This window comes from Phodopus roborovskii, unplaced genomic scaffold (genome assembly GCF_943737965.1).
Source record: "Phodopus roborovskii unplaced genomic scaffold, PHOROB, whole genome shotgun sequence".
Classification (NCBI taxonomy): domain Eukaryota; kingdom Metazoa; phylum Chordata; class Mammalia; order Rodentia; family Cricetidae; genus Phodopus; species Phodopus roborovskii.
In genome coordinates, this window is record NW_026126618.1 from 5209644 (window position 1) to 5233953 (window position 24310).

General features: G+C 43.7%; 1 long non-coding RNA gene across 1 annotated transcript; it reads left to right on the top strand.

Annotated features, from left to right (window-relative positions):
* The first annotated feature begins 5654 nt into the window (after nt 1-5654).
* Nucleotides 5655-22693, top strand: LOC127237906 (uncharacterized). Its single transcript, XR_007835884.1, has 3 exons — nt 5655-5674; nt 7860-7976; nt 22551-22693. It is a non-coding gene; the product is annotated as an uncharacterized LOC127237906 (long non-coding RNA).
* The last annotated feature ends 1617 nt before the right edge of the window (nt 22694-24310 follow it).

Below are 24310 nucleotides of genomic sequence, written 5' to 3' on the forward strand. Positions count from 1 at the left end.
CAGGGGCTCTTGACAACACTTCTGTTTACAACTATGGGTCACAAGAAAGAAAGCTAAGCACGTGACACTAAATAATCCATGAGAAGGACAGTTTCTTGTTTGTTTTGTTTCATTTTTTGGTTTTGGGTTTTCTTGTTTGTTTGTTTGGTTGGTTGGTTTTTTTTTTTGAGACAGGGTTTCTCTATGTAGCCCCTGGCTGTCCTGGAACTTGCTCTGTAGACCAGGCTGGCCTCAAACTCACAGAGATCCACCTGCCTCTGCCTCCCGAATGCTGGGATTAAAGGCCTGTGCCACCATCACCCAGCTTCAGGTCCCATGTATAAATGCTGTTCTAGTTTTTAAAAACATACAAAGACCTTGCTGCATATTTTAAATTACTTTCAATACCTAATGCAATGTGAACGCTGTTATACCACCTTGTTTAAGGAATGATGATAGGGGTGGAGGGAACATCAGTACAGATGTCATTTAAAAACACATTTAGTTTAAAAATACATTTAAAAATGATTGGTGGAGTCATGATGGATTGAGACATTTTGAATTCCACTCTCCTTTGCTGTAATGAGTACCTGAGAAAAGCCATTTAAAGAAAGAGAGATACTGTGTTATCACTTGGGCTTTAGACATTTCCGCTCATGTATATGGCTCCATTGCTATGGGCCTAAAGTGAAGAGGCAGAGCCTCTTAGCCATGGGAATGGGGAGGGAAGATGCTCCCTCTCAGGCAGATCAGAGCTGGGGGAGGGGAGAGGGAATGAGTGACTGGCCTGAAGAGAAGATATGCCCTTCAAATACTTCTCCAGTGACTTCTACTGGACCTACCTCTTAGATCTCACTGCCTTTTAGTAATACCATCAAATTATAAATCTGTCAATGGAGTAATCTGTTGAGTAGCTCAGTGCCTTCATCATTCAAATTGTCCCCATACCCCATCTTTGAGTACCGCACTGGAATCAAGTCTTCAACAAATGAGCCTTTTTGTTGTTGTTGTTGTTGTTGTTTTTGTTTGTTTGTTTTGTTTTTCATGACAGGGTTTCTCTGTGTAGCCCTGTCTATCCTGGAACTTGCTCTGTAGACCAGGCTGATCTTGAACTCAGAGATTCACCTGCCTCTGCCTCCAGAGTGGAGGCATGTTCTACAACCCAGTACAAATATACCTTTTGAAGGAGACATTGCATATCTATAAAACATTCAGTTCAAACCCCGTGGATATCACCAGGCCGTGGTGGCACACACCTTTAATCTCAGCACTATGGAGGCAGAGGCAAGTGGATCTCTGTGAATTCGAGGCCAGTCTGATCTACAAAGCTATACAGAGAAACCTTGTCTTGAAAACCAACCAACCAACCAACCAAACAAACAAACAAACCCCAATAGCTATCAAAGGCCACATGTTAGGGTACTACTTGAATAGGATTATATATTTTAAAATACTTGGTTCATTCCCTGACACAATATAAATACTAGCTCCTATGGATTGCATTTGTTGATGACCTAGATATCGTCCTTGTTTATAACACCCATGTGTTTCCTTAGAGAAGACAAGAGTACCCATGGTCGGGGTGGTGGTGTATCAGTGGAGAGGAGACTTTATATGTGATGAAGAAATATTTCAGCTATGGCACCCACCATATTCTATCTAGCCCAGCCGACAAGTGTCTTTGCCCTGCTGACGGTGTTTAGTGGGATGTGTTCTGTTTTCATCTCAGGACTGGAATCACTACATGTTTGCAGACTGCCCATGTTTGCCAAAAGAGTGGTCAGAAAACCAAAGGTTAACTGTGCAATGCCTGATCTGAGTCAAAACGCAGACGAAGCCGATTGGTACAGGGAGTATCTCCGCTACAGAAATACCTTCCTGACGCTGAGGGAGTTCTTCAAGCCTTCAGCTTACCATTATGTCCAAAGGACCTCAACCATCAACCACGGTTCCCGGTAACCCGCCCCGCTTATTTTAGCCATCTGAAGTCTGGCTCATGCTTGACATACATTAGATCAGTGCTTCTCAACCTTCCTAATGCTGCAACCTTGTAATACACTTCCCCATGTTGTGGTTAACCCCCCCCACACACACACACCATAAAATTATTTCAATGCTACTTTATAACTCTAATTTTGCTACTGTGTGAAGTATAATGTAAATATCTGATGTGCAGGATATCTGCTATGTAACCCCACAGGGATGGGGACGCACAGGTTGAGAACGGTTGCATTCCATGACCCTTTCAGCCCTTTTACGTGGGCTCAGTAGGGTCTTCTAGGTGGTTTAACATACATGTGCAGGCTGGGTTATTGACGGCCACCCTTCTAAGCTCCTTTAGCTGCTTTCCTCACAGCTGTGAAAATACCTGATGGATGTCTTAGAAGAGAAAGTGTTTATTCTCATATGCAATTTTAGGAGCTACCACTCCGGCACAGCAGGGGGCGTGGCTCAAGCTTTTTGGTGGGCCAGGAAGCAAAGAAAATGGGAGCAGAAGCAGGCCGAGCCTGGAACCCTCGATGCCCTGCTCCTAACAACCCATCTCTGCTAGCTGGGCCCCACCCACATCCTTCAAACGTGCCACCAGCTGTGGGCCCCAGTGAAGTACAAACCCATTGCACATTTAAAGGCCATCTTGGTTTTGTGACTTGGTAGCATAGGCGTCAGTGAGGCCTTGAAGTTGACACATAGCGGAGTCTTCATTTGTGTTTACAAAATAAATGTAGCCAAAGTTGTAGATCCACACTTAAAGTTTAAATCTTGGAGTAAAAGGGCTTCAAGCCTTCGCTCACCCATGATTTAAAACTAGCCATGCTAGAGAAAGCTCATCTTCAGTGAGATCGCTGCTCCTTATGGTTTTCTTGCTGTGGCTCAATTTCCTGCTAAATCTTGTGTGTGACATGTGATGGACAGGCTGACCGTAGATAGAGGACACAATGCTAATAGCAGAGCTGTACTAGCAAGGAAATCTTCAAGAGCCTGCCGATAATAGTACCTACTTCAAGAGGTCATGGAGCAACTAAATAAGACACACATGTCAAATACTAATGCTGTGTCTACCACCTTTAATGCCAGAGGGAGAGAGACAGACAGACAGATAACTCCCCCTATCTCCTGTTTTTCTTTCCTTCGGTTGCCATAAGGAATTATATTCAGAACAATGTCTGGTAACAGTAACTCGGAGGGGCTGGGACGTCGGCTCATTCAGCAAAGTGACTTCCTCAAAAGCTTGAGAACTTAAGTTTGGATTCCCAGCACCCATGCCAACACCAGGCACATGGGTATAGGCAGGAGCTGGAGCTTATTGGCTCACCAGCCTAGCAGAACTCATGAGCTCCAAATTCAGTGAGAGACCCTGTCCAAAAAAAAGGTAGACTTCATTCAGTTCCAACACTTGGGAGGCAGCGGCAGGCAGACCTCAATGAGTTTGAGGTCAGCCTGATTTACACAGCAAATTTCAGATTATTCAGAACTATATTGAGAGATCCTGTCTCAATTCCCTCACCCACCCACCCACCCACCCAAAAGGTAGAGAGCAACTGAGAAAAAGCTCTCTGGTTCTTCTTATAAGAACATTAATCTTGTCAGGTCAGGTTTGCGCTCTTACAATGTCATTTAACCTTAAGTCACTTCGCACAAAAGAGCCTGTCTTTAGTGCAGGTGCACTGAAGGTTGGGACTTCAACAAATAAACTTATTGCTGTTGTTTTGAGGCATGGTCTTATTGGCCCAGGCTAGACTCATGTAATGCAGGCTGGCCTCAAAAACCATTATCCTGCCTCCACCACCTGAGTGCTAAGATTCACAGGTATGGGCCACCATGTTTGGTCTGTGTGGTGCTGGGGGTGGAGTCAAGAAGGTCAAGAAGGTCATGTATGTTAGGCAAGCATCCTACCAACTGAGCTACACCTCCAGCTCTGACATACACGTTTTAAGGAGCTACAAACATTAGATTCACAATAATTGGTTTCAGAACAAAGAAACTGAAGCCAATGGTGAATATTTTAATGAGAATGAAATGTGCTATCCTTACTACTAGGATTTATAATTGTTAGTAATGAAAATACTGAATTTTAAACAGATTTTAGCATCTCATAAAAACTAATCCATGTTTATGAAGTTGTATTACACACACACACACACACACACACACACGCACGCACGCACGCACGCACACACACACAAATATTCATTACTTCCCTGGAAGTGTGGCGAAAACATAAACTTTCACAAACAGATGTGAATACCAAGGTTCAAAGCAGTGAGAGACTTAAGTCACATTTCAAGTGATAGATGACAGACTGGAATTCACCTTCCCGATTTCCAATCTATTAAGTTACTTGCCTTATCTTGTCTATGTCTTAGTGTCTATTGCTGTAAAGAGACACCATGACATTTAATTGCTCACAGTTTTAGGTTAGTCCATGATTATCATGTCAGAGGACAGTCAGGCATGGTGCTTGAGCAGTGGCTGAGAGCTTTACAGCCTTATCCGGGGAGAGCAGAGGCAGAGGGGACTGGTGTGAGCTTTTGAAACCTCAAAGCCCACCCCATTGACACCCCCCACCCCATTGACACCCCCACCCCATTGACACCCCCCACCCCATTGACACCCCCCCATTGACACCCCACCCCATTGACACCCCCATCCCATTGACATACCCCCACCCCATTGACACCCCACCCCATTGACACCCCCCACCCCATTGACACCCCACCCCATTGACACCACCCCATTGACACCCCCCCATTGACACCCCACCCCATTGACACCCCCCACCCCATTGACACCCCCACCCCATTGACACCCCCCACCCCGCAAGGTCACATCCACTCCATTAAGGCCATACATACTCCCTAATTCATCTAATTCTTCTAAAATAGATCCACTCCCTGGTGATTATTCAAATTCAAATATGTGAGCCTCTCGGGTCACTCTCATTCAGATCCCCACAGTCTATTAATAGACAAAACAACTAACTCACAAGTATGTTAAAGGAATGGCATCTTCAGGAGTGACTGAGATGGCTGGACTAGGGTGGCAAACATGCATAGAAGTTCAGCTTCCAACTCCGTTATTTGTTTTTGTGGAGTTTGGGTCGGATTATTGACATTTTTTAACTTCATTTTTCAGTGTGTTAGGGTCTGTCCTCTGTTTCTAAATAAAGAGATCGTGCATTCTTACCACACATGTTAAAGTGCAGTCAACACTCCGGTGTTACCTTACGGGTCACTTGTGTTTGCCCTACAGAGCCGGAAAGGCTTACATTTGTTTGTTTAGCATGCTGACAAATGCTGTCCAAAATTAGTCTTGATGCCTTGCCAACACACCCACACAAGACTCGGGGTCCACTTTATGCCTTTCAGCACCTTAACCTGACTCCTATCGCTCTGTTTGCAGGCTTCCTCTTCTTGCAAAAAGGAAGGATTTGTGGTGTTCTTCCCAGCTGGCTTGTCCTGTGGTTCTGAGGAAGACCATGCGTGGGGAGGAAGGGGCCAGATGCAAATGTAGCAGCCAAGTCATTCCCGAAGTGACAGACCTAGAGTATGACTACCTCATAAGCAACCAGTTGTCCCATATGGATCAGATCATCGTAGTCTGTGTGTTCTCGGCTAAGAAAGAGGACAGGACTACAGAAGAAGTGACTGACCTGTACAAGGAGATAAACAAATACAGGAACATGCCTTGTATTCAGGTGCGTGTCACTGGGACAAAGTGTGGGACACGTTAGCTTGTGTGTTTCATTTCATCACAGTCCCTCAGACACACAAAGGACTATAGAAGGACTTCTGGCTCCCTTCTGTTGTACTTTGGCATTTATAATGCATTTGTAGAATAAAGTCACAAGTCTTCATGGAATTGCTCTGGTTTGGATATGCTTTTTTCTCCCAACAAAAGTGCCAGAAACTTGAAGAGAAAGGGCCTGGTGGGAGATGATTACATCCTAGGGGCACAGCCCCTAGAAAAGATTAGTACTTTCCTTCTGGAGTTTTCTAGGGCTCATGAGACCATATTAGTTCTTATGAAAATAAATCATAAAATTAGACTACTCCATGCATTTGGCTCCTTCTGCACGCAGACATTTCTCCCTATATTCCCCCACCTCCTCAGAGAGCTTCCAGAATCAACAGCCAAATAAACAACTTAAAAAAGAAATAGACATACTTTACCTAGTGTCAGGTATTTTGTTATGGCAACACAAAATGGGTTAAAATGGGTATATAGCACTATGGATTTTGGAGTATACACAGTACCTGTATATTACCATTCAGATGAAGATATGGAATATTTCCAGGCCTGAAAAAAGTCTTCTCTTTCTCTTTCCTTCCTAGTAAATAATCTGTTAAACTAGTCAAGCCCAGGTAATCATATTCTTATTCCTTTGTATTCATAAATTAGCTTTATCTTTTCTAGATGGTTGTTGTACTCTTAAAAAACAACAACAAAAAAAAAAAAAACATTTCTTCTGTCAGAGGATAGGAACTTTAAAAACTATCCATCTGCTAATACCCTCTCATTCTGTGTCTACCATTAGTTCACATCTATCTATCTGCCAATATCCTCCCATTCTGTCTGTGGCAGACATCACTAACCCATCCATCTTCTCATCTGAGCTTAGACTTGATGATGAACTCTTTTCTACACCAAGCAGTTTCTGCCAGTTGATCTCAGTAGCCATGTACAAAAGCTTACTAATTGTTACTGGCTTTATCAATGTAACTTTCTCCTCCACCAAATGTCCCTTCCTTTCAATTCTGACTTGTTTTACTGTCTTGGTTCCTCTGATACTTCCTACTTATTACAGGATGTTCTTTAAACATGGACATGCCCATGCTCGTCTCCTTATCCTCTAAGGCAGGGGTTCTCAACCTTCCCAATGCTGCAGCCCTTTAATACAGTTCCCTGTGTTGCACTGACCCCCCCAACCATAAAATTATCTTATTAACACTTCATAACGGTACATTTACTACTGTAATGCAAATATCTGATATGAAGGGCATCTGACATGCGACTCCCAGGTTGAGAACCGCTGCCCGATGCCTAAGGACTTCCCTTTGGATGCAGTTCAGGTTTCTTCTGCTTGGCTCGCCAGGATAACCCCAGAACTATTCTTAGGGAATGACTCAGCACACGATGCTTGCTCTTGAGCAGGTTGAACCTGCAAAAGCTAAAGGTCTGCACCCTGTCAAAGCCCTCGCTGCTTCTGGCGAGCCATCTCTGGGGTGCTGCCTTTTGTGTGCCCTGAACAGCGTCTGGGGGGGGGGTGCCATTATTTGCTGCAGGTCCAGCGGCCCTGTCTGAAACCCAGTAGGAAAAGTCATCCCTCTGAATGAGAAACTAGAAAGCTTTATTCCCGTGAGGATATCCTGTTTGTTTTCACTGGTAGGAGAATGGTCGGTAGCTGCCTGGGTTTCTTCTTTCCCTTTGCTTGCACATACAGTGTAAACTCAGGACTGCATGATAACAAACAGCGAAAACATATAGACGGCCCGCTGCGGCAGCTCATGCCTTCAATCCACAGTGAGCATCCAGGTAGCTCTGCTTGGAGTAGGACATTCGGAGTCTAGAATTTTGGGTTTGAGGACATGAATGCTGTTGGATGGGGCAAAGCTCTTTGGGTTATTTTTTAGTATGATGGAATAGTACAGGCCTTTAATCCCAGAACTCAGGGGGCATGTAGGTCTATGTGAGTTTATGGCCGCCTTGTCTACATAGTGAGTTTGAGGCTAGTTGGGATGATGTAAGAGTGTCAAGAACAAACAAGACAAAAAAAACAAAAACAAAACAAAACAAAAAAAAAACCCTACAAAACAAAAACAAACAAACAGGACAAACAATACTAAAACCCCAACCTAACCTCTCTTTTTCTTTTCCTGTAGAATCATTTGGATTCCTTTCGGTTGCTCAAATATGATGTCACATCTGCATCTAAGTTTACGGAAGCTGGTTGCCCACTCCTAGTTCGAAGACACAACCTCACCCCGGGAATTTTTTTGGTATGTGTGGACATCCATGACATTGTGCTGCCTGCTGACTATGCTGATTGCCCGACTCAAAGACCATTCGCTCTAGTCCTTGTAATAACACCGAATGTAGGTCTTCTTGAGTGCTACTCATAAGAAGTTAGAAATTAAACCCTCTTAAAATAGAGGTGCCAAATCATCTCCCTTGTGAGTTGACATGGAGATGGCTGAAGTGACTAAAGTCAATTCTCACCTTTACGATGCTTGTGTGAGGGACCTGGACAGATGGCTCAGAGCACTGGTAAGAGCAATGGGTGCTCTTCCAGAGGTCCTGAGTTCAATTCCCGGCACCTACATGGTGGCTCACAACCATCTGTAGTGAGAGCTAGTGCCCTCTTCTGGTGAGCGTGCATCCGTGTAGGCAGAACACTATATATACATCATAAACTAAATAAATCTTTCATGAAAATGTTATGTAATGAGCTAGCCGAGGAAATAAGGATATAAAAATTTATATAAGGACATTTAAAACTGAGTAGAACAACTGCACCAGTGAGAGCCTTGTGAGGTAAAGATGAACTTTGAGAACAGACGAATTCCAACCTGGGTTCCACTATTTGCCTGTGTGACTGCAGGCAGATTAGCATCCATTACAAAAGAAGGGAGTGATTGAAAAACACATTTTCTTAGCTTTATCTAAGGGAGCGGTATATATTACTTGTCTTGTGTAATGAAAGAAATGGGACCTCTGACAGTGGAACCAGGATGGATTCCTGGTGCACAAAAGGACTTTGGGAGCACATTCCCCATGGAGGGAAACTCCCTTAGCCTAGAGGCAGGGGGGAGGGCCTAGACCCTACTCCAAATGACTTGACAGATTTAGATGACCCTTCCTGGAAGGCCTCACCCTCCCTGGGGACTTGAGGGGGTGTTCAAGGGAGCATGGGAGGCTGGGAGGGAGAGGGAACTGGGATCGATATGTAAAATATAAAATAATAATAATAATAATGAAAAGAAAATGAAATAAGTCTCTTAAGTTTTTAAAAAGGACAATGAATTCATAAGGTTACTAGAAACATTCAGGACAGCAATTAAGTTTGTTTCAGCTCCTGGCACATCACAGGGAAGTCAATGAATCAATCCCACAGTCCGTCTTTCTGTCACTGTGGACAGTCATCTAAACAAGGCATGGTAGCTCACACTTTTTATCCTAGCACCATGGAGGCAGACACAATTGGATCTTGGTGAGTTCAAGGTCAGCCTATCCTACAGAGCAAGTTTCAGAATAGCCAGGGCTACACAGAAAAACCCTGTCTTGAAAAAAAAAATCCTCTAAATGATTTTAATGAGAAGCAACAGCCTGGATGATCGTTCACCCTTCTAGATTTCAGCAAGCAAATGGACAAACCCACAAGTTCATTTCTTGTCAATAAATGCAAACTAGTGAAATATAACTTTATAAAAGTTATGTTCTAGAAATACTAAAAAGCCAGGCATGGTGGTGCACAGCTTTAATCCCAGCACTTGGGAGACAGAAACAGGCAGATCTCTGTGAGCTTGAGGCTTGCCTAGTCTACACGAGACTCAGGTCTCAAAGAGGAGGAGGAAGAGGAGGAGGAAGAGGAGGAGGAAGAGGAGGTCTGCTATTGTATTGTTTATTTTCCGCAGTGTTGGAACTGAAGAAATTTAGGGAAGGTTTGTTGTGGTTCACACAGTCTGGGGATGCAGTCCCTCACGGTGAGGCAAGGCAGGGAGCTCTTGAGGCAGCTGGTCGGTTAGGGAGCAGAGAGCCATGAATGCTGCTACTTGGCTTCTTTCTCCATTTTTCCTTTTTATTCATAGGATGGTGCCACCACCCACATCCAAGGTGGGTCTTGCCTCTTCAGTTAACCCTTTTAAGGAATGCCGGCACAGATATGCCCACTGGCTCATAGACAACTCTAAATCCAGTCAGTTCTACACAAAAACTCATAAAACTCATATTCATGAGTTTTACTCTGTCTCCAGACACCATGCTAAGTAATTTCCGCGTGTTTTATTATGTAAATATTCAGAGTAAGTGAGGCATGGTGTGTCTTTAATCCAAGCTCTCAGGATTGTCACAAGTTAAAGGTCAGTTGTGTTATGGCAGCAAAACCCTGCCTTTCCCCTGATGAAGGAAGCAAGGAAGGGAGGGAGGGAGAGAGGAAGAGATGGAAGGAGGGAGAGGAAGAAGGAAGGAAGGAAACCCCTTATAGCAACTCAGAGGGTAGATGCAATCCTGATGTTGTCCCTGAGGGAAGGAGGTAGCAATGGAGACTCAGATTGAGCAATTCATCCAAGATCCAGGAACTAGCAAGCGACAAAATCAGAATTCAGATTCCCATCCTCCGCTTTATACAGAGAGTACTTTAATGAATGCTCTACAATGGGTCCCATGAAGGGATATCCTAGCCCTGCTACTGGACACTAAAAAACACACAGACAATGCATGTGCTATGTGGGTGAGTGCCAGCCTGGGAGAGGCTGTGGCTTGAAACCCGCACTTAGCAAAAAGGTGCAGAGCCTCTTAGCTTTGTGTGGAAATCGAGTTAGTTTGGAAGAAGGCCAGAAGTTTTATCCTGCTATCATGGAACGCAGATTATGTGAAATAGAGAGGTTCAACTATTGATTAAGCTATAGAAAAGTGATTTTTTTTTCCTCAGATTTAATCCCTAAAATATATTCAAAACCCAGATTGCTGTCATAGTAAACAGTGAGTCATTCTGTGTAGTAGGGGTGTCTCCCTGTACACCTGGCTGTCACTGGTGATCACCCAGCTCCTGTCTGCCTGTTAGATAGATTCTGGGAGTCTTGGTAGAGGAGATTGGTTGATCTGTGGCCTGGGTTTCCTATGACTTTACTGATGGGGAGAAAAACAGAAGGAACCAGCACAATGGGAATACATGTCTTGGTTAAGGGTTACTTGTATTATCTCTATCTAAGGCTTCCCAGTTGAGTTGGTATGGTTTCTGGCAGAGGAAATGAACACTCACCCAGGTTCCTGGAATCAGGTTCCCATTTAAACCCTGGCTGTGAAACTGAGAGAAGGCTTAGGCCTGAGCCCCTGAACTATCTATCCACTGGGTGACAGTGTTGATCCATCGGAAATAAAGTGTCTCGTTCCTGAGCCAAAAACCTTCAAGCCACTAACAGGAAAGGCTTCGGGCAGATGGTGTTTGCTGCTGGATGGGCACAAGCTCAGCTTTGGTTCTTGGAACAGGGATGGATGGATTTATGTTTTATCTTTCAGTGGAGAGTGTGGGGGAAGAATCCTCTGTTGTCTTTGGGGATGGATATTATCTCCGCAGTAAATGAACCTCCACTTTGCTAACAGTTTCACGAGGGCCAGAAGCTGGCAAAGAGCACTGTGGAAGCTCAGGGGTTTATTCTCCAGGCATGCATGAATCGGCCATACCACTCATTAACCCAGGGCTCTAAGGAGGAGCGTGACTGTGGTTAGGAAATGTTGTTAAACCCCAGAGCACAGGTTTACGTTGTTCTCTCTGTTCCAAATTGATCCCTGTCTCCAAGGGGGAAGGAACCAAAGTGGGACATGTTGGGAAGCTCCTGCCTCAGTGTGACTGATGATTTCTAAAAAGAGTCCATCAGTAGCAAACTTTGAGTGCTATGAGGAACTCGAAGAGCAGGGTAGTTTCTCCAGGGAAGCAGGCCCAGTCTCGTGCTGGACTAGGAAGACAGTGAGGTAGAGGTACAGATACCTTCATGAGCCAGGGACATTGGTGAGAGACATTTTCAGGGTCCAGTTATCTCTCTGCTGTCCTCTCTTAGATTCTAGTCATGAAAGTCTTGCAAGCTTCTGTGATGGTTCTGTGAGAAGCTTAAATCTTGGATTATTTGGGGCAAGGGTTCTACCAGTACAGCACAAATTTTAGAAATGCAGAAAAACCGTAGAGAAGGAAGTTAAAATTACTAAATTTCTACTATCCAGAAGTGACACTGGCAATAGTCCAGTGCATTGCTTTTCAGTGTCTCTCCTCCCCCCACCCCCTAATTTAGGATAAATGCAGGAAAGAGAGCCAGAATAAATCTAAGTGCTTAAAATAAAAAACAAAGTAAGTCTATCTAGGGTGGTGCCCCTTGCGCTCAGAAAAAGCAATATGTATAATTGTGGCAGCAACTTGATTCTGTAAATAGTTGTGAAGTTTATCATCGTTTTAACCTCCTGAGACTCACAGTTCTGGCTTTGATCACATCAGGGTAGCAATGGCTATTTTTGTTATATTCTCTACAGTAACTACAGAATTGTTGCTTGAGCCTAGGAATGTGAGACAATGTGTGCAACATGGTAAGACTCATATCTCTTATAAAAACAGAACTCTCAAGATCTACAATAGTCATGCTCATGAAGATAGGAAATAGAACGGGGTTACCAGAGGAATGGGGGAGGTTGTATTTAATGGGTGCAGAGTTTCAACTGGGAAGATAAAGGGTTCTGGAGATGGGGGTGCATATCAGTGGAAATATATGTAGACCATTGAACTGTGTACTTAAAATGGTTACAGTAGTGTAACAGGACCCCAGACCTTAGCACAACTGGTACCATGTTGGATTTGCCATTCTGACATTAGAACCTAACATGTTGGTCCCAACACCTGCCAAAATGGGAACAAAGATCCAAACCATCAAAGACCTAGGCCATAGTTCCAGGATCTAGGAAAGTCCCTAAATATACTAACCTTGCCTTTTGGCTTCTCCCTAAATGTTCTTGCTAACTAAAGTGTATCAGCCAGGATGTGATTTTTGTGCATAAAAGAAAAAAAATAAAGCTTGGAGCAGTATGATTTGGGCAAGTTGCCCGTGCAATCAACAGCCGGTGATACAGTCTTTCTACTTAGCTTTAGGAGTATTCATGTGTTCCCTGTTATAAATACCTCACAACATTAGTAGACCTTATTACACACACACACACACACACACACACACACACACACACACACACACACACACTTTAATACAGGTTTGGAGGGAAAGTCTCTACAGGGAAAGCAGCAATCCTTGACTCTAATGCTGATCTGCCTCTGACTTCTCATAGACCTAAGTGCCTACTGGACCCCTCTCCACTTGGAAAGGTTGAAAGTAAGCATTTAAGAGACAACATGTCCAAAGCCCAAGTCTACCTGGATCACAAGATGAGGACAGTTATAAAAATGAGAGGAAGCCAAATCTTGCAAGCCTGTCCGTCAAGAGAAGAAGAGGGGAGAGCGGGTCAAACGGGGGTGGGGGGGTGGGGGTGGGGTGGGGGCGGGGGACAGGAGAAGCAATGGCTTGATCTGAGAGCAGCGAGGGCCACTGAAGCGTTTTAAACATAAAGTGACCTAAGCATATACCTTTGGGTTAGGAAGATCACTATTGGTGTGACGCTGCTAATGGATTAGTGAATCACAGAACTGCAGGGAAATTATTAGGCTACTATTGAGCATTGTAGATGAGAAAGGATGGGTGTACCAGGTATGTAGAAAAGATGGTACTTGGGCCAGGATGTTGATGGGGAATGTAATGCTTTAACAGAAGCCACTGAGATTGGCCATGGCCCTAGGAAAATTCTAGAGAACAGAGTCAAGGTTGTGTGGTCATCTGCTCTAAGCAAATAGTGTCCTCTCAGATTAAGCATCCTTCAGTGAGTGCGTAAAGGGATGCAGTTACTAACAAGAGACAAAAATCTCCGATACTCCATGAGATACCCAAAGCACAGAAGACAGCATGTGAGAAAGTGTGTCAGGGAGTGAGCAACCACTTAGCCAAACATGAAGTCAAAGGAGGAAAAAGACAGAGATAAAGGCAGCTGAAAATGACCCAGGGGGCTGCTTCCGGGACTCTGGATTTTGTTTCCTTTAGCAATAAGTTTCTTGGGCTGTGAAGATGGCCCAGTCACAAAGTGCTTGCAGGAGGCTGTGCCTGATAGGCCCAGAGTGTGGAAAAAGTGTCAGCGTAGAACGCGGAGGCAGAGAGTCAAGCGTTATGAGTAATTAGTGGCATGCCACCAGGTGTCACCTGTTAATGGCTTCCTAAAATTATGACAGTTACCCTCTAAGAGTGAGAAAACTGGACTACAGGGGTCGAGGAGTCAAGACTCCAGACTTCCCCTTCACTTCAGGCCTAGTGTTACATGGGCTCTGTCTCAGCAAAGCTTTAAGGTTTAGTCTTGTTTCAGAACACCCAAAGGGCTGGAAAGCAGGGGAGCTGACCCCGGGGACCAGAAAAGCCTAACAGATTTTCTCTGTATAATCTGGCTGTCTTCCCTGTCATGCCCAGTTTGATCTTACAGGTGTCACATCTAATACGTTTTACTCGTATCATCTCTGTAACTTTTGTTCCATGATGCTTAGAACTCTGTTCTAACTTCATTGACATGAGACAGGGTTTTTCTCTGTAGCTTTGGAGCCCGTCCTGGAACTCAGAGATCCTCCTGCCTCTGCCTCCTGAGTGCTGGGATTAAAGGTGTGACACCACCACCTGGTGATGGTTGTCATTTTAAAGGTTTATTTTTAACGACTGGACATGGTAGTGCAGGGATTTTTAATCCCAGCCTGGTCTACATAATGAGTTCCTGGTCAGCCTAGGCTACATAGTGAGACTCCTGTCTCAGAAACAAAATAAGACCCCCCCCCCCAGCCGCAAAGTGTGTGTACCTACATGCACATGCGTTTAGGTACCTATAGAGGTCAAAAGAGGGTGCTGCATGCCCAGGAACTGGAGTTAGAAAGTTGTGAGCTCTACATTAGGGTGTTGGGAACTGAACTCTAGTCTTCTGCAAAAGCAACAAGTGTCCTTAACCAATGACAGTGTTCACTGGCATGGAAGACTTCATACAGAAGGCTCAAAGGCCTAGGGTGAGCAATCCAGTTATACGTAGGTGTGGTGAAGCATGGGCTGCCCTGTATGAGTATGAACAGACCAAAGGCAGATCTAATGTTAAAAGACTAGGGGATGGTGGGGTCCCCAGGAGTCTGTCTGCCCAGATTCCCTTTGGCTTGTCTTTACAGCATTCCTTCCTTCTCGATATGGGGCAGGAACAAGGATTTTATGATCCTACATCAGTCAAGATAGGTCAGAGAATCATCTTATGGAAAACTTCCAGGGCGGAAAGGAAAGAGAAGTTAATCTTCAATGTTTATGGATTTATTGGAGGGGAAGCCATGAAGTTAAAAAAGAGTAAACAGAACCCAGATAGCAGATGACATTTCTATAATTTGCCTCCATGAAGACACATTCTAGTTTCTATGACTTGTCTGCGGATTTGAAGAACGGGGGGAGCAGGAGACTATCCCCTGCAAGACGAAGTCAGAGAGGCCTTTACTTGGGGCATTCTCTTTTGAGCCCTTCCAACTAGTGTTATCTTCCCCCCCTTGAAAAAAATAATAATTTATTTTGGATATTTAAGAGGTTAACAGTAGTTATCTCATTATTCTGACATTCATGAAACTCAACTGTCAAGAAGGCTGCTAGTCCACATAGTTGCTAACAAGTCCTAATTAGTCATTAAGAGACTTAAAGAATGGGACGGTGGCTCAGGCCCATAGTGTCAGCACTTGCGAAAGTGATTCAACAAGACTGTTAGTTCCACACCATCCTAGACTACAGAGTGAATTCCTGGCCAGTCAGAGAATGTGGATATGTATGTATATTCTTGTGACACAATAACAAATGTGCATAGGAAAGAACAAAAAATACTAGAAGTTTGTGTATAAAAAATTTTCCCCTTTTGCTTTTTGCCCTGTTGTTTCCTAACAAATCCTTACTATGTAGCCCAAGTGCCTTCAGGACCCATAATCCTTCTGCTTTAGTCTCCAGAGTATTGGAATACAGCATCACATCTTGCTAGAAGGAAGAGCTTTTGTGAGGGATAACATACTTATTGCCAGGCATGGAGAGCATACGTTTGTTCCAGCACTTCAGTGACATAGGCAGGAAGATCTTTGTGAGTTTTAGGCCAGCCTGGTCTACATAAAAAATTCCAAGCCAGCCAGGGATAGATACATAGTGAGAACCTGTCTCAAAAAGGAAAACAACAATAACAAAACCCAAAACTCGTTGTCTTAGGGTTTCTATGGCTGTGAAGACACCATGACCACAGCATCTCTTATAAAGGAAAACATTTCATTGGGTGGATTACATTTTCTTTTTTAAATTTTTTAATTCATTTTACATATCAACTACACTTCCCCCTCTCCCACCCACTCCTCAGAGAGGATAAGGCCTCCCATGGGAAATCAACAAAGCCTGGCACATCAAGTTGAGACAGAACTAAGCCCCCCCCCTTCTTCAAGGCTGAGCAAGGTATCCCACCATAGGGAATGGTCTCCAGAAAGCCAGTTAATGCACCAGAGATAAATCCTGGCCCCACTGCTAAGGGTCCCACAAACAGACCAAGCCACACAACCGTCAGAGGTTTAGTCCATTGTCATGGTGCGGCATGGCAGCGTGCAGGCAGACATGGTGTGGGGGAAGGAGCTGAGAGTTCCACATCTTGACTCACAGGCAACAGAAAGTGAGTGTCACACTGTGTGAAGCTTGAGCAAAGGAGACCTCAGAGCCCGCCCCCACAGTGACACGCTTCCTCCAACAAGGCCACGCCTCCTAGTCGTGCCATTCCCTATAGGCTTATGGGGGCAATTACATTCAAACTACACAAAGATGCTTCTTTTGGGGGCTGCTGACATGTGAAGGTGATAAATACTTGGTATTCAAATTAGAATCTCAGTTCTTTGCTTCGTCATTTTCGTGCAAATTTAATGCAACTGGTTGAAGAAAGGATTGAGGAGGATGGAGAAATACTCTAGTTCTGGTCCTGTTCCTATCCGAAAGGTTAGGACTGAGGGCTGTGGATGCAGTGGGATACTTGGAAGACCATCACTTAGTGTCAGCCAGGTTACTGGGAATCAGCAGGTAGCGCTATCCTGGGCCTCTTACTGGACCTGAGGGAGAATGGGCACTGTGATGAAAGGCTGATACTCTGGAGTTGCATGCCTTAGGGTGGAAACAGAAGCCGTTAATGAGCACACTCCACCCTTGAAGGCCAGGGTGCTAAGTGAGTCACTAATGGTTTCTGCTTAGGTATGCGTCTCTGCTTGGATAGTTCATAGTAGACAAACATTTCCTACATGATCAGGTCTGCATGGAGCATAGCTCCACCAGGCTGGGATACTTAGAGATGCAGCAGAGTCATACTTGATGCTGCAAAGCGTGAGCACTGAGGCCCAGGTAGCTCAGAAGTCTGTGGTTCTTATGTTGTTTCTAGCCTATCTCTTTTCAGAACACCGCTAACGATCTTGTTGTCAGTTAGTCTCACTGACCAGAGCTCTCATCCATTAATGCCTGTTGTTTCTTCCTTCACTAGCATCCTTCTGTTTCTGCTTTCCCCCACCTGCTCAAGCTTCTTCTGGTGCTCTTTCTGGTCAGCTAAACCAACATAGAGCTGGCTACCTTCATTTTTTAAAGCAGTTATGACTGCCAGATCTTATCTCGAGTTCTCAGAACCAGCATTTGCATTTCTTTCTCTTGAGGGAACGGCTGGGTCTAAAGCTGATCCATTCTGACCCCCATCTTTTCATTTTCTGAGGGTATCGTCTGGTTGTGTTCCTTCAGCTAGAGCAGCTCAGATGCTGCAGTTTCTGACTCCCCATGCTTGTTTTGCAGCTCAGCCTGCATGCTTGAGTTCTGCTCCTGGAGGCTGGCACAGCTCTCAGTTCCTGACTTTGTAGATAAAGCTCCTTATGCCACTGGATCTCTCCATCTTTCCCTTAGTGTTAAGAACCATGGAGCCTTTCTTGCGCTCTGAACAGAACTGGAAAGTGATACGAGTGTTACAGCCACACCAGCCTCAAATAACACACAGAGACTCTGTATCAGATATAAAGCTGTTGGCCTGTTACTAGTATTTCTTATTGGCTAGCTTTGTCTTAAATATTAACCCATTTCTATTAATCTAAGTATTTCCACGTGGTCTTATCTTACCAGAGAGAGGGCCCGGCATTCTTCTCTCTTGGTCCTACATCTTGAATATTCTCTACCTGATACCTCCTTCTCTCCTAGTCCCATCTATCCTGCTTTCCTATTGGCCAACAGTGCTTTATTCATTAACCAATAAGAGAAACATATTTACAGAATGACATCTCCCATCAGGAAAGGGGTACTTGCTCCCTGAACCACACCATCTTGATCCACATAGCAGAACCAGTAATACTCATCATCCTTGGGTGGATAAGCTTCAAACTGAACTTCCTGCTGCTTGGCTGAGTCCAAGACATTGGACACAGCAACCCACATGAAGGCACAATACTCCTGGCTCATCTTCCATGAAATGCCATGTTCACTGGTCTTTCTGGGTATCATCTCCCGTGCCGATGCAGACTCCCATGCAAATTCCCTTTAAGGCTGATCTCTAAACTGTGGATCCTCAAAGCTAAACTTAGTTCTCAGTTCATGACTTTAAATACTCTCCAGAATGCAAACATTGCCCAATTTAGACCTTTCTTCTGAACTTGTGCTCCTGTATTAGTCTGCCCTATTCAACATTCCCACTTGTGGGTTGAGAAATATTTGTCACCTAACCAATCCCAGCTTGCTGCCCCGCCTCAGTAAATGATAACTCGATGCATAGGCCCAAACCCTTAGGGTCATCTTTCTCACACTGTATTCATGAAGTTGGCAAATCGGTTTATTTAGAACTTCACCACTTCTCACTGCCTTTGCTGAAAAACTTCAGTTTTTACCCAGATGGCTATAGTAGCATGTATCCTTCTTTCCCCCATACCGGCCAGACTTTTATACAGAACTGTGGACATTTTACATTTTTAAACATCATAAAACCTTAAAAACTTTCCCCAGTGGTTTCCTCTCGAGTAAAAGCCTTATAGATTACAGAGCCCTCTACTGTCCCTGAAGCATTTATCCAGTTATTCTTTATCAACAAAAAAACTTGGAAGTCAGATATCGGGGTAAAAACCTGACTCATCTGATAAGCAGTGGAGAAGTAACTCTGGTTCCTAGATCCAAAAGGGATGAGACCCTCTCTAAGACCCGACCTATTACTTCCTGTGTCTGTCTGTTCTTAGTCCGCCAGAACCTCTATGGCTAATTTTGGCCAGCAAGTAGCTGGCTTTGCCCTCTGGTTCAAAGCTAACTTTACTGGCAGTCTCGGGAGCATCAGAATGCGACCAAAATATCCCACAACTATACCCACCTTGAAACGGGCTCAGCCCCTTGCTTCCTTCATTCCTGCCTCAAGGGACGCTTTCTTTTGCAGTCCTTTCTCTGTGGTGTTTGAGGGACTCTTTCCTTCATTCCTTGTGTATCTGACTGCCCTGGATAGAAAGGATTCTACTTTCAATATGGCTTCATTTTTGTGTAGCACTTACCATAACTGACTTTGCAGGTGTGCACCTTTCCCAAGTAGTATTCAGCAGCAGAGAGAAATTGTTCGTAGGTTCATCTTCAGCATCAAGAATTGTGCCTGGTGTGCAGCACAGCCATTATGAGTTTGGTTAATTTAGAAGTGCATGAAGAAAAATTACAGTTTGTGATACAGATCTCGGTAGTAGGTAAGGTTTTCAAAAACTGGGGCCCACAGTGAAAATAGGACGAGGGCTTCTTGGTTGTTAAGACGTTATTAGATCATCCCAGGTATTTTGTTTCTGTGCTGGGGACTGAACCAAGTCCTGAAACATGTCAAGTGCTTATTCTAGCACTAAGCTGCACCCTCACACCCTATTCTGGGATTTGAAGCTAGCTGCAATTCACTAAACACAACAGGAAGACAAGACTGTGGGCCAAGCCGGGTGGTGGTGGCACACACCTTCTATCCCAGCACTCGGGAGGCAGAGGCAGGAGGATCTCTGTGAGTTCAAGACCAGCCTGGTCTATAAGAGCGAGTTCCAGGACAGGCTTTAAAGCCACAGAGAAACCCTGTCTCGAAAATCACACACACACACACACACACACACACACACACACACAGAAGAAGGGAAGGAGGGAGGGAGGGAGGGAGAAAGGAAGGGTGGACCAAGCATGCTGGTGCACACCTGCAATTCCAGAACTAGGAAGGCAGAGGCAGAGGCTTGCCTCAAGTTCTAGACTAGCCAGGGCCACATGGGGACTATGTTAAAAGAAAAAATGGTGGGAAGAGTATGAGTGAGTGACAGACAGCACGTGCAAGAGATATAGAACTCTGATCAAATCCTAAATCACATAATCTGAAGGTTTTCATTTTTCCCCAGTGAAACATTTCTCTGCATGATTACCAAGGTATTTTTGCAGGAATTGGACACTGCATTGTTGCTCTAGGCAGTAGCTTAACACACACTGAATGGAAAGCTTTCTTCAAAATAGAATGGAAGATCAAAGACCCAAACCAAATAAGAATGAAGTATTGTCAATCCACACTTTTTAGGAATTATACCCCCCCACACACACACTTTTTTTTTTTTTTTTTTTTTTTTTTTTTTTTTTTGAGACAGGATCTCACGATGTATGGTTATCCTAGAACTCTTCCAGTAGACGAGGCTGTCCTCGAACTCACAGAGACACACTTTCTCTTCTTTATATAGTATTTTAGGTTCACGGGGAGAAGTGCTGGCCAAACATCCTTGTTACTATTGAGAAATAATGTTCAGTGTTTTAGACCTCATAAGATATTCACATACATGTTCTTCATTATAACTTTGTTATTTTAATAATACAATAATAACCTATTATTAGCCATCTGTATAGTTTCTCCTTCTTAGTTTAAGCAATATACATTCTTTGTGGTTAATGGCCAGGTATGAGTGTTTAAGAGAAAGGCTAAAGACAAAGTATTTCAGGGCCAAGAACCACACAGAACTCCATTTCACCCTGTACTGGCCATGTAGATGGACCTAAGAAATAGATTCTTTGTTGCAGAAATGGTAAACCAGAAAATTCTATTTCCATAGAGGAAACCTCGTCAAAACACCCTTCATGATGAAAAGATCATATTGAAAGATTTTAGTTTGCAGAGCAAGGATGTAGGAAAGGGGCAGGAGAATAGTTCTTGAAAGCAGAATATAGAAAATCACAAAGAATGTACATTGACATGGGTGGAAATATCAGGAATTATGAGAACGGGAAAGGTTACTATGGTGATGGGGCTAGTGGTTATATGCTAAGCTGATCTTGTTAAATAGGGCTAGTAACTGAGTCATCAAACCTTTGTGGAATAACTGAAGTGGTCTCTCCCAGGTCGTGGCCCACATCAAGGAAATAGGCCCCAACCCTGGAACAAATGGTTCCAGATGAACAGCCCTGTCCGGGTCACTCCTGGCCAACGGACAGTCTGGGATTTTCCGAGTCATTCTGTGGTTTTTCCTTTAAAGAACAGGTCACACCTGGGTGATCTCTCAAACATGAAATTATACTTTGTAATCAATCACCTTGTGTGCCATGCATGCATGCCGCTTTACACTCTTTAAAAAGAGCCTGGACCTTCTGAGGGGTGTGCAGCTTTCCCCGAGATTGCTGACACCCGAGTGCACTCGTTCAATAAACACCTCTTGCCTGTTGCATCTCCTGGTTTTGGTGTTTGTGTCGCAGGGCTCTCCCATTGGCCCATTAGGACCCCAGAATTAGGTTCTAACAATATAATCTAAAGGTAAAGAAATAATATGGGGCTGTAAAATCTATGTACTACTCAGGCTTTCAGGCTCTTGGTGCTTGAAGATATGAAGTGTACTTTGTTTTATAGCACCATTAAGTTCTGTGCTATAGAAAGCTCTTAAAGTTTTAATTACTTTCTTCTCTTGCCACCCTTAAAAGGAATCATTTACTCCCAATCTCTAAAAGCTGTAAAAGAAAAATCTCAAGTTATCTGCTGTGCTTCAAGATTTAGGATTCTCTTATACCTTAGTGGGGAATGACAAGCTTGGCTTGACACTGTAAAACTATACTTCTTCATAATAGAGAAACCGGGCTAGAGAGATGGCTCGGTGCTTAAGACTCCCGAAGAAGACTCAGATTCAGTTCCCAGCACCTACTCGGAGGCTCACTACTGCTTGTAACTCCAGTCCCAGGGTTCCTAGCAGCCCTTTCCACCTCTGTAGCCTCTTGGTCATACATGGATCGCATAAACGCACTCAGACGCAACCCATAAAAACCAGGTAAACAATGTTTGCAGTGAAGTTGTTTTTAGAGGTCTAGTTTAATTCCCAAATCATAATTAATGCCTTTTTCTTAAAGATGAGTGACTCAATATGGTTACACCACTTGCAGAGTTCTTGTTTTGTTTGTAATTTGAACCTATTGACTTCCAAACACCAGGGTTCTGTATTGTCTTAGTGGTTAGTTGTAAAATAAAACAAACACAGTCGAATGTTTAAGAACACATGTTGGTATCTTTGAACTTAATTATCATATTGGTTGACCACTTTGAATGTCTGATTGGCACAACTATTGGGCCTGTTTTCTTAGCTTTAAACCTCAAACTCAGACTCTAGGGATATGCATGTGGTTTTCTATGTAGAAACATGATTACTTATAGGTTCAAGTTTTTCTTTCAAATTAGTATTAAATTCTAAGACTGAATTCTGAAAATGTTTTATTAACTTTTTCCAGATGTACATTCGAGGAAAATTACTCTTTGCCAACTTTATTTTCAATGGTTACAGCACATCTGTTAATGACCTTCAAAAGCAAATTGTGAAGACCAGAAAGGATTATCACATGGGCTATTTCCTACCCAGTGACTTCAGAATACGGTAGAGTAACTACACATATCTTACATAGCCTCACACTTTTTAAAAACAAATCTGTTATTATTTTATGTGTATGGATGTTTTGTCTGCATGTGCATCCTGAAGCTGGAAGAGGGCATCAGATCCCACTGGAATTGGAGTTCTAGATGACTGTGAGCTACCATGGAGGTCCAGGGAACCAAAGCTAGAATTGGATTAGTTAGTGCTCTTAACCACTGAGCCATGTCTCCAGCCCCAATGATGTTTAGTTAGTTTGTTTCTCAAGACAGGGTTTCTCTGTGCAGCCCTGGCTGTCCTGGAACATCTCTGTAGATCAGGCTGGCCTTGAACTCAGAGATCGCCTGCCTCTGCTGTCTAATCGCTGGGATTAAAGGTGTGTGCCACCCCGCCCACTTTCATTTCACTTAACCAGCAAATCTCACACACGGGCATGTTCGAGAACTAGTCTGTTTGGGGTACTTCTCCTTGATCAAACATTTCCTGGAGAAGGGTAGTTTATATTTTTAAAAGTTCCAAGAAAGACTACTTTCTCTTTATCCAGAATTTTATTTCCAGCACCATTCTAAACACTCTGGGAATATCCTGAGACAGAGTCTGAACCATTGGATACGAGTTCCGTCCTTGATGCTGACATGACTTTTCTGTTAAGAGGGTAACTGATACAGCCTGCTGTGTCCAGAGGAAATGGTGAAAACTGAAATTTTAACGTCCAGCGATACAGTGGTGCTGCACACCTGTAAACTTAGCAGTTAGGAGGTAGGAGAGCAGGAGTGCCTTTGATGGCAGAGCTGGGCTACACAGTCAAACAGTGTCTCAAAAACAAACCACCACCGCTAAACAACAACAGCAACAACAACCAGCCGGGTATTGGTGACACAGGCCTTTAATCGCAGCACTCAGAGGCAGAGGCAGAGATGCAGGAGGATCTCTGTGAGTTTGAGGCCAGTCTGGTCTACAGAGCGAGTTCCAGGACAAGCTCCAAGGCAATACAGAGAAACCCTGTCTCGAAAAATCAAACTAACAAACAAACACCCCCTCCCAAAAAACCAAAATCCCAACCAAAAAACAACAAAAACAACTAACTACCCAAACAAACAAGAACACCCCGAGCAAACAAAAAGCTGTAATAAGGAAAAGCTGGATAATCTGAAATTAAGCCACTGTTTTCACTCTGATAAATTATCACCAGATATTTACCAATCAAAGGTAAATTCAAAGGATTGCCCGGGCAATACCGTGTTTTTTATTCTTGTGTGAAGTGCTAGGAAATTCTACAAAGTAAGAGAAGTAGCGACAGGAAGAAGAGAAAGGCCTCTTCCTTCTAGTCATTAGTCCATGTTGCAAATGGCAGGGTGAAAACGAGATACACAAAATCGTACAAGGCATTTCAGATTTTATTAGAGATGATTTAAGCTAAGAACAGTTACACAGCACTTGCAAACCTACAATTTTCAAAGCTTTTAAAAGTAGTTGACAACAAATTGATGTAATAAAACACCGAAAGTGAGTAATGAGGCACCTCGTTTAAAAGGAGGTACCCCTCCCAATACACACATAACAGCATTATTTATAATAACCAGGACAGGGAATCAGGTAATTCCCAGTAGATGAATAATCAAC